Here is a 16,421-nt window from a genome sequence, read left to right on the forward strand (position 1 = left end):
AGCAAGCTGTTCAGGACTATGCCCAGGTAGCTTCTGAATATCTCTAAGGAAGAAGAACCTACATCCTCTCTGGGCAAGCTGTTCCAAAGTTCAGTCACTCTCCCAGTAACAGTGTGTCTCCTGGTGTTCATACAGCACCTTCCATGTTTCAGTTTGTGTCCATTGCCTCTGGTCCTGGTCCTGTCCCTGGGCACCACTGAAAAGAATCCGACTCCCTCTTCTTTACACCCTCTGTTCAGGTGCTTGTACATATTGACGACTTCCTTCCCCAAGACCTCCTTACCCCAGGCTGAACAGCCTCAGCTCTCAGCCTTTCCTCAAAGGAGATGTTCCAGTCCCTTCATCACCTTAGTGGCTCCTTGCTTGACCCCCTCCAATATTTCTGTATCTGTCTTGAACTAAGGAGCCCAGAACTGGACCCAGTGCTTGAGGTGTGGCCTTACCAGTGCTGAGCAGGAGAGAAAGATCACTTACCTTGACCTGCTGGCAACACTCATCCTCCTAAGTCAGCCAAGGACACTGGTTACCTTCTTTGCCACAAGGGCACATTTTTGGCCCACGTTCAACTCGGTCTCCACTAGGACCCCTCAGGGTCTTTTTTGGCAAAGCTGCTTGTCAGCCTGGTGGCTTCCAGCATGTACTGGTGCACAGAGTTACTGCGCATAGCCCTGTCTGAAACTAACCTTATCAAGGTTATTGAAGCAAACACACCACCCCAGAAGCAGCAAAATTTGGCCAGATGGTTGTCAGGCACACTGTACAAGGTAACTTTTTTTGTGCCATCAAAATTACTCTCCCTCTCAGAACACTTCTGTAGCAAAAGAGATTTTCTAGGATTTTTCTCTACCTAATCAGAGTGAGAGGTGTAGCTTCTTCCTAGTGCACCTAAGGGCTAGGAATGGATATGATCTCCAATTATATCAACATGGGAGAATATTGTTTTATATTGTGAATTGATCAGAGATGGTCCAACTTGTCTTACCTTACAAAGTTTATTCCTCTCATCTCACAGACATTCTAATTTACACAATAGCCTGCACCATGCAAGGCTATTGTATAAATTAACTAACTAAATTAACTAACTTTCCCTAGTCTGAGAGCTGCACTGGATATACTCTGAGAAGCCTCTTTCTCAGTAAGTCTGGCTCAGGGGATTCAGACCCTTTCGAGGACAGTCTCACCAGAATGGAATACACAAGTACCAGAAACATTTGCAATGCTAAACTGTAAGAATACAAAAAAAGCAACTTAATTTTCTGGACCTGTTTGTTGTCTATTCCTTGTGTATTTTACATTATCCAATCATGTGACAAGCAAAATGCGACATCAAACTGATTTAGCAAGTGCTGAAAATTTATAGAGCAAGTTCCTCTCTGGTTTAAAATGGGAGAGTATATATTTAGTGTACCAAAATCAGGATTTTCAGCCAAATTTCACCTCTACTGAAGCTTTCTTATTATTGTGTTATTTTCCCATCCCTAAAACTTGATTTCTATTTAGTACAGAGTGGTTTTTCTTATTACATGGCTGGCAAAGTGTGTATCCTTTCCAAAAGCAAAGTCACTGAAATTAGAATAAAAGAAATAATTTAATGGGATGCACTCTACTTCATTTCCTCAAACAAGAGACTGCATTGACCAGGAAAGACATTTCTCTGGCTCACGTCCATTGCAGAGAAAAGCCAGAAAGAGAGAGACACAGAGAGAGAAATACAGCACACCCTCCCTTGAATACATTCATGAAAAGTGGGCAGAGACCTTGCAACAATGTTTGGGATTTCTTTGACAGCATCATTGGAATATAAAGTGTCCCTAACCACTTTTCATGTCTTGTTTTTGGAAGAGCATAGTCCTCCAACAGTGAAATACCACATAAAGAGGAAGACTTTGAAAATTAAAGCCTTATAAATCACTTTCCTACCCTTTAAGCAGCTTCACAAGCACTGCAAACAATTTCTATCTTTTGTTCTTCTAGCTCATGTTCGATACAGGAGAGGTGCAAGGAGCGCTTTCTGATCCAGTACTTGCATAGGGTACAGTCTCTACAGACAATGAGAGAGTCTCTACAATCCTAATTGCCTTATGAAGTTTGACAACTGGATTATTGTCAGGACTGGACAGAGGGGAACATAACCTCCTGGAGGTAAGCCAAAGTGCACACGTTTTGGGTTTTTTTAGGATTTTACTTTCCTTTCCTGAATTTACAGAACACATCTCTCAAGCCAGTGACACAGGTTTTGTACCTGCTAGTGAATTTTCTGCACACCACTGCTTTGGGCATGTTTGGTGCCACACCTGACTGTCACTTTCCTAGGAAGAGAGGCTGACAGGTGTCTCCATAGCAACTGAGTACACATGGCTCTGGATACAGTACCTCACATAAATAACTTGCAACTATGTGCTCCCTAAAAGAAAATACTCTACATTGAGAATTCCACCAAAATGGAAACTACAAAATTATTTACAGCGAAATAAGCTTAAGCTTGAGAAGCAGTCATGTGAGAAATAACACTGAAAATAATGGCTAGCTTAAAAACTATGAGACTTAAATTATAATTTCAATTATTTCTAAATGAGAAAGTTTTGGATAACTCAGACAACTGCAACCAGTGAAAATGCTGACTTTCTAATGACAATGACTATATGCAAATGAATTAATTACAAACATCAACACACAATGCCTTGTTGAAAAACAGGGGGAAACATTTTGAGCAGCTTAGGAAGAATGAAAAATTACACTTCGAAAATATTACTATGCATATGGAATAATGAGGTCTCATAATAAATGCTGCATCTTATTTACAAGAATTTTGCTGTTTGATTCAGATGTTAATTTCATGCTGCATTAAATGAAAAGCAGATAAGCTCCCTTTTCTTTAAATGCTCACATCAGCTTCAAAATTATAGTTTGATACATTTTTTGAATTAATCTTACAAAGCACTGAATTTAAATTTGCAAGCTGTGTTGATCTAGAATTTTAAGGAGTTCTAGTAGTGGGAATGAGACAGGAGCATTTAATAGATATAGGATGCCCTACCCTGGACCTCCTGACAGAATGATAGAATAGCTGGATACACCACCACTTTTAATTATGCATAAATGCATCTGAAGAACAATGGCTCATAAGTTAAACATATGTCTAAATATTTCAGTAATTATTGATACATTTTAGTATTCCATAGATCAAGTTTAGTCAACATTCGATTTCTGTAATTTCAAGAGTAGCCATACTTCTGGAACACACAGAGCAGAAAATAAAAATCAAAAGTAAAAGTTATCCAGTTAGATAAACCTAGAGGCTTCCCCTCTCCCCCCCTTCCCAGGTGACATCAGAAAAATGTGCAATTTATCTTCTCTCTCTGAAGGTCTGAAGTATCCAGTTGCACTGCAAGAACACCCAGTTGTACATCAAAAACGAAGCAATTTGTTTCACGGTAGTCAAACCTAGCACTTCAATACATTTGGAAATAAAGAGAAGGGGGGGAAAAGGGTTAAAAAAAAAGGTTAAAAAAAAAGGTAAAAAATCCTGCAGGGAAGGCTGCAAAATACAGCTGCTGCAACAGGTGAACTGCTTTGCAAGATTAGCAGCCTGCCATAAAACCCTTCTTTGTAAGGGAGCAAACCACAACACGACAGTAGATAAACTCCATTACAGCGAATTTAAGTACATGTAACCGTGTAGACAGAATAAGCCAAACATCTGCCTATGTTTTTTTCTATACTTTGTTGATGTTGCTATCATCTGGACATATTATCCACATGTCCCCTGAAACCATGTACTGCAATTTCCATCAAATGGTATTACACCTGCTGGAGAGGGTAGGACTGATCGACTACAGCTTCTCCTGCTGTTGAGCTCAGCCAACAAGCTGTTTCTGAATCCTGCTCATGTTTTGGTAAACTGATCCAAATTGATTTTGGTTGCAAAATGATTTTTTTTAAAAAACTAGTTTTCAAACTAATTTTATTACAGAGTTTTTTTATAAAAAGTTGTTTTTCAAAATTATATTGTGCTTTACTGGTGCACAATTCAAAACTTCAAATAAAATCAGTATGAGGTGAATGACAAAAATTAAAATTAATTCCTTTATATATAAAAGAAATGTTGTGTCACACACAAAGATATTCTGAAACAATGAGGCCAGTGGGGCCAAATAATAATGACTGGGCCTCTCATTCCCAGAAAAAACTTTCAATCTCTTCACAATGCTTGCATTTATATTTTTTTTTCCAAATTCCATTTCAAATGTACTGATTTTTAGATGGAAGAGCGTGTTTGAGGTTTTTTTATTATCCTACTCTGCCATTCAGAAATATCAATCACAAAATGCCAAGTCCCAATGTCTCAAATCTGCATCCGACACTGCCCTCCAAATAACAAAATGGCTAACTATTCTTTTAAAGCATTCCATGAATATTAAAAATAAAAGTTTCAAGGAAGCGAAGACAGCAACCCACACAAGGAAGTTGTGTAAGAGCTTGAAAAATGCACCTATGTCCAAATAGGAATGTCACTGATTTTATGGACAGCTGTTTTACAAGAGCCAGTACTAATTAAAACTTGGGTTCTGTCTCTTTTCCTGTCTTAAAAATGTTAACAGATTACATTAGGAGGTCCGTGTGCAATGAAAGCCTAATCATAAAGCATTTTAGAGTTTATCCAAACAGATAGCCAGAGTCCATCTAGAGGTCACAGCCAACCAGGCAGTTTCTTTATCTGCTCTATCCTGCAGCTATGCCACAGCCACCCCTATTCTATGACTTCCTAACCAAAGGCAGTTATCTCCAGAAACAAGTGTCTGGACACTGACTTTACATTTATCCAAGCTTATTTTCATTTCAAAGCATTATAACACAGATGCCAAAGAACTAAAAATAAGAATAGGAAAACAGATGAGATTATTGCTGCCAGACTTTCTGAGTTGAAGCCCCTGAACACGGTACAGAAGGAAGCAGCGTAAATGGCATACTGACAGTCAAATAGTGTCATAAAGTTTAAGTACGCAAAACAGTAACTCATAGCACGGCACTAACTAATAGTAGGATTCAATAAGAACCTGAATCTTAAAATAAATAAAGTTGCAAATAAATCACATTTTGTTTGGAAAAAGAAGATCAGAAATATGCAAAACCCATTTTAATCTTAATGTATATATAGACAAAGCCTTGTTCAGATGGATGCAGGTGCTATCTGTACATGCATTCCTGTTTGGGAGTAAATGAGTCTACTTGTATCTAATGCAGCATTTACCACAGCCATTTATGCAATTTCTAACCATTTCAATAAATCTCAGAATTTCATTATAAAATAATTTCAGACACACAATTCCTAATGAAAAAACATAACAAATGGTTCAATATATAATACTAGACAAGAAAATTACACCCCTAACTCAAAGAACTCTTGAAGAATGTAACAAGACCTATACATAACACATCAGTTCAGAATGGCAGGAGTGAACACAGAGCAAAAATTTGGGAGAAGAAAGGAAGTGGTTCAGCACTGCTGGAATCATTGCTGTACTTGTTTGCTCCCAATGTACCAATTATCCCTGGGGGAAAAAAAGCAAAGAGAAAGTAATGGCAAAGAAAACGTTATGTTGCATAAGTCACAGGAGACAACTCTCAGAGCCAGGAGACCCAATGGAAATAAGGCCATCCTGCAGTCTGCCAGAACAGACACCCTCCCAACTGCCCAAGACTTCCCCAACAGCCTGAGATCAACCATGGAAACACTTTTAAGCATATAAACACTTAATCCCAATCTGATTTTAACATCACCTGCCTCCCAGAAATACCTGCTGCTTAGCACACTAACCAAACTTGTCAAGTTGCTTCTGGATTTTAGTCTCTAGAAAAGCATGGAAGTGCAAACTCAAGTCAGGGATGTCACGATTATCCAGCTCAGATGCTGCCAGCTTACTAGCCTGGAACCTGACCATCCAGATAGTAACAGAAATGGCTTCAGGTTGCAATGTAAGGGGTTAGCCGCCACTTGTGAGTGCTTGAAAATGATGGGCAGCTGCTTTGTAACTTACTTGACTGCATATCATAGCAAAGGCTTACACTCCAAAGTGTGCAGAATTTTGCTATTATTTAAAACAGTAAGCATCTTATCCTATAAAACACCTCCACTTCTCTCTTCATGTTAGCAGTGCAGGAACACTGCTAACAAAGATGACAAAGGAGCTACCACTGAATTAATTCCCTCTGTTTTTCCTCAAACATCACCAAGCCTGTCCACAAGGCTGAGATGCCTTGTGTCTTTCCAGATGGCAAGGCTATAAATGTAATTTTATATACCTGAAGTAGACTGCTGGTGTTTCCAGAATATTAGTTCAGGTAACATTTTCTCCAAAGAGATAAATTCATATGTGTAATGCACGTGCTCTGAAGGAATGCTATTGTGTCTGTGGGCAAGTTGTCACCAACACGTGAACAAACTGGCAATGTTTAAAAGAAAAAAATAAAATTCTGTCATGATAGGTGAAAGAAGAGACTCTAAAGATACAAATGTCAAGAAACTGTTATCACAAGAGTTTATCCATTAAAGGAAACTCAGGAACTTTAAGGAACGTTTTCAGGTAATCCAGAACACAGTGTATTGCCACAGTCCACAGGAAAAAGATGAACTTTGCCTATTCCATTTGAGCATAACCCAGTCCTGAGATGCCTACTGGAACATGGCCAAGGTGCTTTGGGACTCATTCAACATGTGATGGATCTATAAATTACCCTGCTGATTTCATCTTTCTTTGAAACTGCCCACACATTTTTATTGCTCTGTTAAAATAGAGCAGCCTTTTTTCTTTAGTTGGAAGGACCAATATGTCAGCTAGATTCAAATGAAAAATATCACCACCACCTTTTAAGACTTCATTTTTTGTTTGCCCCTTCCCCTTACCTGCCACCCTGAAGCTGTGAGCTAGTTTTAGCTCCTCAGCACAAAACTACAGCTACCAAGCAAAGAAGATTTGGCCTACTCCATCAAGTGAATCAAGGAGCCTGTGTTGAATTTACAGCAAGTTGTACAAAATTTACAGTATAAACGAGACAGCTCATATGGTATTAGAAATTTCTTATTTATGACGTGCTGCACTGTGTTCGTTATTAACACTAATAATTTAACACTAATTTAAATAATATACTTTATCATTAAACACAGTGAAAATAATAGATTGTCAAGCTAAAAGATCCAGTGAAAAATAACAATTTGTTAGGACTAATGTTGTGTGAAACGCCACACTTGAAAGACAGGCACCTTGTGCAAAGAGCAGGGGCAACAGCACTTGAAAAAAAACCTCACTTATAGGTATCCTTAAAAAATAGTTAAATAACTTTTTTTTTTTGGTGGTAAATACTTATTAAGAAACAAAGTACATAAGGTACCCAGAGCAGTAGCAACACCACAGTTGTAGTTATTTCATCTATGAAATAAAATTTAAGCAATAGTCGTAAAAACACTAGGCAAAAAAAAAAAAAAAAAAAAAAAATACAAAAAAAAACAAAAAACAAAAACCAAAGAAAAACAACAAAAAAACAAACCAAACAAGCAAACAAACCAAAAAACAAACCAATACCCCGAATTAAACCAAAACATGGATTGCCAACATATCATGAGAGCAGTAATGGAGGTATAACATGACCTCCTCAAAACTTGATACAAGTAACTCATATGACAAAGATGACTGAGAAATTTATGCACTCCATTATGCTGCTTCTGAAGGAAAATTCTCCACCTCTGTAACTACAATTTCAATACAATTAATATTTTGGTACTGATTACACAGTCTCTGTTATTTGTGATAAAATCACAAATCATTGCTGGATCAGAGTATACATAGTCTTAAGGTGAACAGAGGCAGAAAAAGAATTATTAAGAAGGAAATATAATTAATTCTGGGGTTATTCAATACTCATATGGAGTATTAATCTCATACAGGAATAATTATATTAAAATAAAATTGCTCTAAATTCTTTTCTATATGTTTGTTCAATTAATAGATTAGGGAATACTATTCATCAGATCCTAGCATCAGCAAATCATTTACTGGAAATTACTTTTTAGGCATCTGTGCTTGGTTAAAATTAAACCCAAAATACATCAGTGTTTGAAACTTCATGAATGTCAAGCACACACCCTTCCAGTGCAATGTCTACCCTTATGACTATTTAGAGGGGAATAAATATGGTGAAGATGCTGTGAAATTATTTAGAGAAGTCCAAGGGCTTTTGCAGTTTATGTATTATTTTCTTTCTTCTTTTAATTACATCCTTCTGAGTGCACTGTTTCAAATACAGTTTACACATATAAAGCTAGTGACATTTCACCTCCTCCACAGGATATACCAAGATGTAGTGTAGTTTACTATGGCTGAAGTTACTTAAAGCAGTTGGGGAACAGTTTTAGCAAGAGCACAACACCACATACGGATTCTATCAGCTCAGGCAAGCCATCCACAACTGCAAGGGTACCATAAGGCAACCCAACACAGATCCACCTCCTGATAAGTAAGCCAAGTTCCACTAATTTCAGCAATCTTGATACCTCATTTTAAACCATCTGAGAATTTCTGCCTTTGACTGAGTATTATCAAGTTCATTAGGGGGAAAAAAAAAAAAAAAAAAGTATGAGAAGCAGATCACTAAAAATATTTCTTCTGACTCAGCAGCCACGAACTTCCCTCCTTAATGGCTCAGAATTTCACAAGAGAACTGAGGAGCATCTCTTTCCTCAGCTAATGGCAGGGACTGGGCTGACAGGAGCTTTTTTGAAGGACTTTACCCATGTGACTGAGTATCAATTAGGTGGGAATTATTTAAAAAGAGTCATAGCTCAGCAGTATAGAGCTGTGAACACATAATGGCTTTGAATGCCACACAAAGACAGACAATGAAAAACAACAGAGCCACTGTGCAGACTGAGGTGGAGAAAAGGACCAAGGACAAAGATGAGAACCTGCTCCTTACAGAAAGCTGTCATGGAGCCATTTGCACGCTTGACTCCCAGTTTGAAATCTGACTATTCAATTTTTATCACATAAAAAGGCAATTGAGAGAGTCAACTGGGGAGCCAACAGAAATCTAACTTGAAATTAGGGCAGGGCAGACAGGTAGTACAGCAACCTTAAAAAAAAAAAAATAAAAAATTGCAAAACTGTTTTTTGAGATTTGGAGGTTTTGTTTGTTTAAAATCTCTGCTATCCTTCTATTTTAATTCTTTGTCTTTATCTATTCTCAATTAACTATCCTTGCATTAGAAGAATGTTTTAGGTTTTCTAAGTTCGTTTCCAGCCACAGCTGACCTTTCTATTGCTTAAAGGCCATCTTGTGACAACTAATGCTTTTAACACTCTTAAAGATAAAAGCATGATTAGAAGGCTCACGCTAGACTGGGCTCAGCAACAAAATACTGATCCTTCTGAGGATGGCCATTAAATTAACTGCAAAAAAACAAGAAGTGTGTAATATCACCTCACTACTTTTATACCGTTTTCTACATTTTAGTCAACAATATCCCTCTGATATTACTGATGATGCAGTCATTTTAATCCTCTGTGCAAGAGATTTGTATCAGGTTTTGATATATCCCTTTTGCACATTCATGAACTTTGTCAGTTAAGAAAAGTTGAAGGAGTTGGAAAAGCAGAAAAGCAAGCTCAAACTTATTAGACTTCAGCTTTACTACAAATTCCAACTGTGCAGCGGGTTCACAAAATGGAAATGAGCAACTGCACAATCAAGGCTGTAGAAGAGACGCTGTTATTTATTTAGAGTCTGCTGGGCCATCCAGTAGGCTGAACAAGCAGCCTGCCCTTTTCCCACCATGGCAATCAACATCATCTTTGAGCCACTGCGCATGCAAACATAACAAGGAATGGGTACTTGTTCCAGGTAAAATAGCCCTGAGCATATGCCTGGACATACTAGAAAGCAAAGGCATCTTCTGCCCTCAGTTCCCAAATTAACTGCTTGGTACCACTCCAGATGTAGATATCCTTACACAACAGTTGTACAAAGCTAAGAGAATGACAATTATCAGTATTCATTTATTTATTACACAATCAGAATATCTTAAACACATGGTGCTCAGTGATAATACTATTTAAAATAACTCAAGTTTTATTAAAAAAAAAATATAAATATATATATATATATATCTATATATATATATATATCAGTGTTCATCACTACCAGGAAAACCAATGCCAGAACTAGAAAAAAACCCCAAAAATGTGATGATATCTGAGTGCTTGCTGAACACCAAACAATTTAATGTAATCGCTCAACAATTCAAAAAGATAATGTTTATTGGCCTATCATTTTAGAAGAAACTGTCAATAAATGTTTATTGCAGTTTCAATAGACTTTTATATAATTCCTTGGCAAAGAAGAGAGAGGTGTCCCAAGTCTTAGCTTCTCTGACAACGGCTAAAGCTGCAAGAGTTATTTGCCTTCAACACGCTTCATTCCGCTGAGAATCAAACTTTTAGATCTGGTCTTAACAGGAATTACAAACAATGGTGATAATTCCTTGGCAACATCCTAGAAGTACACATGTTTTTCTTATTGACTCCCAAGTTCTGATTTGCTCCACTGTGCTGTGATAAAAGGAAGAACTTTTGCTGAATAACTCAGCTGTGCACACTGTCATTAGAAAATGTTAAGACACAGGGTGTAGCCTTACTTCAACTGACTGACATGCAGTTGTGTTTCCACCTACTGTTTCTTCCAGATCCTTAAAACTGTGCATTTTTGTAGCACTCAACACTGACAGAGATGTTTTTCATGTGTTCACAGTTGGGAGGACAAAGTTCCTGCTTTAATTTTCAGGTTAGCTTTTTTAAAAGCCAATTACTGGAATAAGCATTCTGAGAATGACATACAAAGGCCTTGATCTCTGGCAGAAAGTATTCATAATGGCATGAACCCCATGCTAAGGGTCTTCTGAAAGGATGTCTCTAGATCTTAAAATAAATAGTTAAATTTAACATTAAAATTTCTACATCATTATCTGCTAAAAGAGAGAAAGAAATAAAGCTTCCCCACAAACAATAACCTCTTTCATATACAAATTTCAATGTAGGGATAGCGGCTTCCATCAAACACATTATTATACTCTGCCATCTCAATGACCTGCTCAGTCAGCATCTTAAATCTAGATTAAGGCTTTCCATTTTCTATTACCTCTGTCTCTCACTGCAGGCTAAAGCAAGTACCTAGTTATTTAAAACAGAGATGTATGTCCAGTTTCTACACATGCACACACACATGGAGCACATCAGTATCATGGACCCAGGCATAGAAGGATGCTTAAAACAAGCAGAGAGAGTGCATCATGGTACAGAGAAGTAAGTCACAAACTTCTAAGTTAGCATGTTATTAGGATGAACCTTTACTAATTATAGAAAGCTGGTTTATTTACATCTCTCACTTCAGCAACTAAAACACTAACTTTAAAAAAAAAAAAGATTTTTTTTTCTTTTATACCTTCTGCTAACAATTATCTTAATGAAAAAATGCTTAAGCTACTGAACATTAATAGTTAGTACACAAACAACTATTATCCGTATAATAAAATCACCAAAGTAATTCTGACTTTGCCTTGGACTTTCAAAAAGCAAGATGTACGCATATGGTTGAATTAGCTCAGTTACTCCGAAATCAGTGGAGTAATACCAAAGATAGTTTTGGCCCATTATCTACCTGCACAGCACAAATGAATAATGCAAATGTGTATGCAAAGGACCATGAAGTATCTCAGCTTAGCAGTGCATTTAAAATGTATCACTAACTTTCAGCTTCTTGAAATATTTATCAACCGCAGGAGGTTCCACTGAGAGCACACTCTATTAGGAACTTCACTGAATTTTTATTTCTACACCTGACTCACAGGACTTTAGAAAAGGAGACTGGAATTAACTGCTGTACAACATCACATACTGCTCTGACAGCACAGGCTTCACGAACACTTCATGAGTGTTTCTAAGCCACTTTAATGTTGTTTCCACAGCTGAGACCAACTGGGGCCTTTACGCAGCACATCTTAGGAGAGAGAGGAAGAAGGTACCCAGCTTCTGCGTATGACTTCAGAAGCCACTAAAATTAAATTGTCTGCAATTAGAAAGCTACTGAAAGAATCCACAGTTAATGAGCATGCTTTAAGACACCAGAAGCAACTGAAGAATCCCACAGAACAAGTTAAGCAGTCTTAATAAATCAGTCTCACGGTACAAACTAGTTAAAATGGATCAAGTGGCAAAAAGCCTGGATCAATTGCACACAGCCCTTAAAACTACTGAGCACTAGTCAAATGTTAAATTTGTTTTACTGAACTTTTTTTGAAATAAAATTTGATCTTGAAGTAATTACACTAGTTCTGTTCATCTAATAAAAATTGGAACATCTGAATACTCTAGATTACCAGAAGAAAGAAAAGAGAAAAACAAACCAAACCTAAACCACAGAACACCCCAGCATTCTCAGCTTAACTTTGAGTAGTTTTTCCATTTTGGACTAGAAAACCTTTTATTTCCTTCTTTAGCTGATAAAAACTAACTTTATCAGAAAAAAATCCCTCAAAGTCATGTATTTCAGTCTTTAGGGACTTTGAGAGGATCCATGTTTACTCCTTTAATCTCACAAATGCAGTCACCTAGTAAACAGTATTACTCCACATTAAGACATTCCTGCAGTGATTTGAGTCAGCAAAAATACATTAAAAAAATACGCTCTAAAAACTCTCTTTTTTTAAATTGTTGGTAGAAAGTACTAGACATAAGGAAGGGTGGTTTGTTTTTACATCTTATGTATTTCACTTATTCAGCCAAAAGATCAAACTATCGAACTGTTACCTTAACAAGCATACAGATCTGTGTCAAAGAAAGCTGTTGGGACTTCTTCCACACAACTGACTTCCACATGAAATTCATTTTTTTAATCCCTTGAACAGTCAGTCACATTTTCCTGGGACATGGGCAGCACCAGATGAAACTAGCAAGTCATAACCGTGCATTATTTTTACTATCTGTAATGAATTTCAAATAAGCTGATGCATCTTAAAAAACAAAACAAAACAACAACAACAAAAAACCCCAACAACTTGAAAAGCTCAGCAAAGTCTGAAAGGCTAAATATAATTATAAAAAATGCAAATCCTGTTCTCACCTACTTAAGACTATAATTTGAAAAGAGACATATCACTACAGTTGAGTATATAGTATTTCACTGAGAAGATTCTCTAGGGTGAAAATCCAAAGCAACAGATCTGAAAACTCAAAAGCATGCATCTACAGAAATACATTTTTGCACAAGGAAGATCGGCTGTTGAATTATTTTAAGGCAGTGGAATTACTTAAAGCTTTGCTTTAGATGGGTCGCACCAAGAAGTAACCGCGGTCAAATCAAGTGTTGCTGAATAAGAACACGAGGCATTTGGGGGAAACAGGATACTGAAGAGCAACATTTACTTTCTTGTCTTTACCGTGAACTCTAAAATGTGGCCAATCATGCTACCTATTTGCTCTTGGGTAAGAGACTTACAGCATTCTGAAGTCGAAAAACATCCGTAAGACATTCAAAAGTGACGCTTTAAGACAAGTCATAAACCTTTCCACGAAAGCTCCCATTCCATCTCACACAAGCGATCCATCTTTAAGGCTTTACCTTTTGCCGCCCGCTTGTAAATTAATCTCCTGAATCAGTTCAGCTGCGCCCTGGGAAGCCTCCTCAACGCCGAGCCGACTTTCCCTCCTCTCCGGAGCGGCGGCTCACGCAGCTCTACTCTTATTTTTTTTTTTTCTTTGTTTTTTCCCCCCCTCTCCTTTTAACACTTATGAAAGCAAACTTGGGAACAGCAGCGGCCGCGGCCGGCCATTCCCAGCGGCGGGCAGAGCGGGGCCGACAACAACAGGCGGCCGCGGCCGCCGTGCGCTGAGGCGGGCGGGGGCCGGGGGCGCGGCCGGGCCGCGGGCAGCGGCGGCAGCTGCCGGGCCCGGGGCAGCGCGGGCGGGCCGGGGGAGGCGCTCCGCGGGCACAAAGGGCTCCATGGCAACGCCGGAACGAGCCCCCCGCGCCCCGGCACCGCCCGAGCCGCCCCCCGCCGCGGCGGTCGCCACAGCGGCTCGGGGAAGCAGCTCTCGGCGACACGGGGTGGGGAGCCGGGCGGAGGCTGCAGCCCCTGGCCCAGACAAAATTTTTTAAAATTTTTTTCGCCTTTTCTTTTTCTCCTACCAGAGTTGCAGATCAATCTTCGCGCACAGGTAGAGTCATTCAGGCTTTCTAATCGAGGGAAGTCGATAAGCTACCAGTGAACAAATTGGAGGGCTGGGCAATCACCAACCCTGCTAAGTTTAACAAGGGAAAGTGCCGGATTCTGTAGCTGGGACGGGGCAGCCCTGCGTGTCTCGACAGACTGGGGAACCAGAGGCTGGAAATCAGCGCCACGGAAAGGGACCTGGGATCCTGGTCCATGGCAAGTTGAACATGAGCCAGCAGTGCCCTGGCAGCCAGGAGCGACAACCCTGTCCTGGGGGGCATCATGCACAGCATGGCCAGCCGGGCAAGGGAAGGGATTGTCCTGCTCTGCTCTGCTCTGGGGCAGCCTCACTTCGAGTGCTGGGGCAGGTTTGGGTGCCACAGTATAAAAAAGACTAAGCTTTTAGAGAGCATCTAAAGGAGAGCCACAAGGATGGTGAAAGACCTTGAGGAGAAGCTGCACGAGGAGTGTATGAGGTCACTTGGTCTGTTCGGCCTGGAGGAGATGGAGGGGAGATCTCATTGCAGTCACAATTTCCTTGTGAGGGGAAGCAGAGGGGCAGGCACTGATCTCTTCTCTGTGGTGACCAGTGACAGGACCCAAAGGAATGACATGAAGCTGTGTCATGGGAGGTTTAGGCTGGATATTAGAATAAGGTTTTTCACCCAGAGGGTTCTTGGGCACTGGAACAGGCTCCTCAGGGAAGTGGGCACAGCACCAAGCCTAACAGAGTTCAAGAAGCTCTCAGGCACATGGTGTAATGTCTTGGGGCTGTCCTGTGCAGGACCAGGAGTTGATGTTTCTTGCAAGTCCTATCCAACTCAGATATTCTATGATTCTATGCATAGCACAACTTCACACTGAATGCATTTAACTCCACATCAGAATCTTACAGGTCTCATCAGTCTCTTAAAATACAAAACATTACAGCTTGGAACATATATTCTTTTTTTAACTTTCCTTTTAAACTTTTGCTTTGCACACTGTATAACCTGAAGCTGTCAAACTTTAAAACACACAGTCACCTAGAAAATAAAACTTACTTACACTCAAATATTTAGATGTGAACAAAGCAATAGGTGGCAAGGTCACAAGCTAAGGGATAAGTGCCTGGCCCAACCTCCAGTGGGGACAACTCTGAGGCTCCAAAGCACATTGCTAGGATCAAATCTATGTACAGCATTCCTGCTGCTGAATGCCACAAGACTTTGTGTGCACCTTGAAGTCTGAGAGCTCTTGGGTCAAGGATCAAGATGCCAAAGGCAGAAATGAAATTCAATCAACATTCATGACAAATTTCTACAACCCCAGGCAAGACTCCCACAGGTGTAATTATGCCCATAAAAGATTGGTGATGTTTTTTGGCACAGTGCAAATGTTAAAGTGGTTCAATTATTCTGCTGAAGTCAAGAAGATTTAACTTGCTCCTGAGAATTTCTTGCTAAACTGCCTTATTCAGTGCAGGCATTTCCATTGGTCAACACCTCTGTGATCTGAATGCTGGTGGAAAAAAACTGGTCAATTATTTTGTACACCAAGATCCCGTCAGGCAAAATAGCCTTCCCTTTCACATAAATATTAAGCTTCATACTCAAATACTTCATGTGAATAAACTGTCAGCTTGGACTCCAAAATGAGCCCAAGGTTTTTAATGTAATTTTTATACCCATTTTAATTTTAAAATAGTTCCTTGCACACAGCCTTTGTTATTTGCTGCTAATGTTTGGTAAAAGGCTACAGGACTGGACTACAGGCTTGCATTTTAGCCTTTCCTTAAAATTCCATATTCAATACAGATCTTTAAAAAACAGCTCCTTTCTACTTACATAGAGCCACCCCTTTCTCTGAGCCACAATGACCAAGTACTTAATGTACCATAGGGACTTAGGGACCATGAGCCCTATCATTAATATTTACCACTTCTGATTGGAAATCATAAAATTTCCCTGCACACTTCAGTAGCCTTCTCTCAAAATGTCACAATGAAGCTTTTGCTTGATTCCACAGGACATAGCATACAAGTTAAAGGATGGAAGAGCAGCATTTCAGGGTCTGAAGGGAAAAAAAAGTAGATGATTTGGCTTCTGTCAATCTTGCCTGGGATTGTGTGCGCTGCCTGGGGCAGACACAGGTGCAGGGTTTGCCCTCAGGTTCCTCCCAAAAG

General features: G+C 39.3%; 1 protein-coding gene across 7 annotated transcripts in view; it reads right to left on the minus strand.

Annotated features, from left to right (window-relative positions):
* Nucleotides 1–16,421, minus strand: part of CTNND2 (catenin delta 2) — a 641,697-nt gene that overhangs the window by 409,284 nt on the left and 215,992 nt on the right. Inside the window, exon 1 of one of the 7 annotated variants that reach the window (XM_040063964.2) lies at nucleotides 13,666–13,805. The exons of the other annotated variants lie outside the window; for them this stretch is intronic. The gene's annotated coding sequence lies outside the window, so the exon portion shown is untranslated. Of the gene's footprint in view, nucleotides 1–13,665; nucleotides 13,806–16,421 lie in introns of those variants that run through there. 7 annotated transcript variants of the gene reach the window in all.

The sequence above is a fragment of the Hirundo rustica genome, chromosome 1, assembly GCF_015227805.2.
Source record: "Hirundo rustica isolate bHirRus1 chromosome 1, bHirRus1.pri.v3, whole genome shotgun sequence".
NCBI lineage: Eukaryota > Metazoa > Chordata > Aves > Passeriformes > Hirundinidae > Hirundo > Hirundo rustica.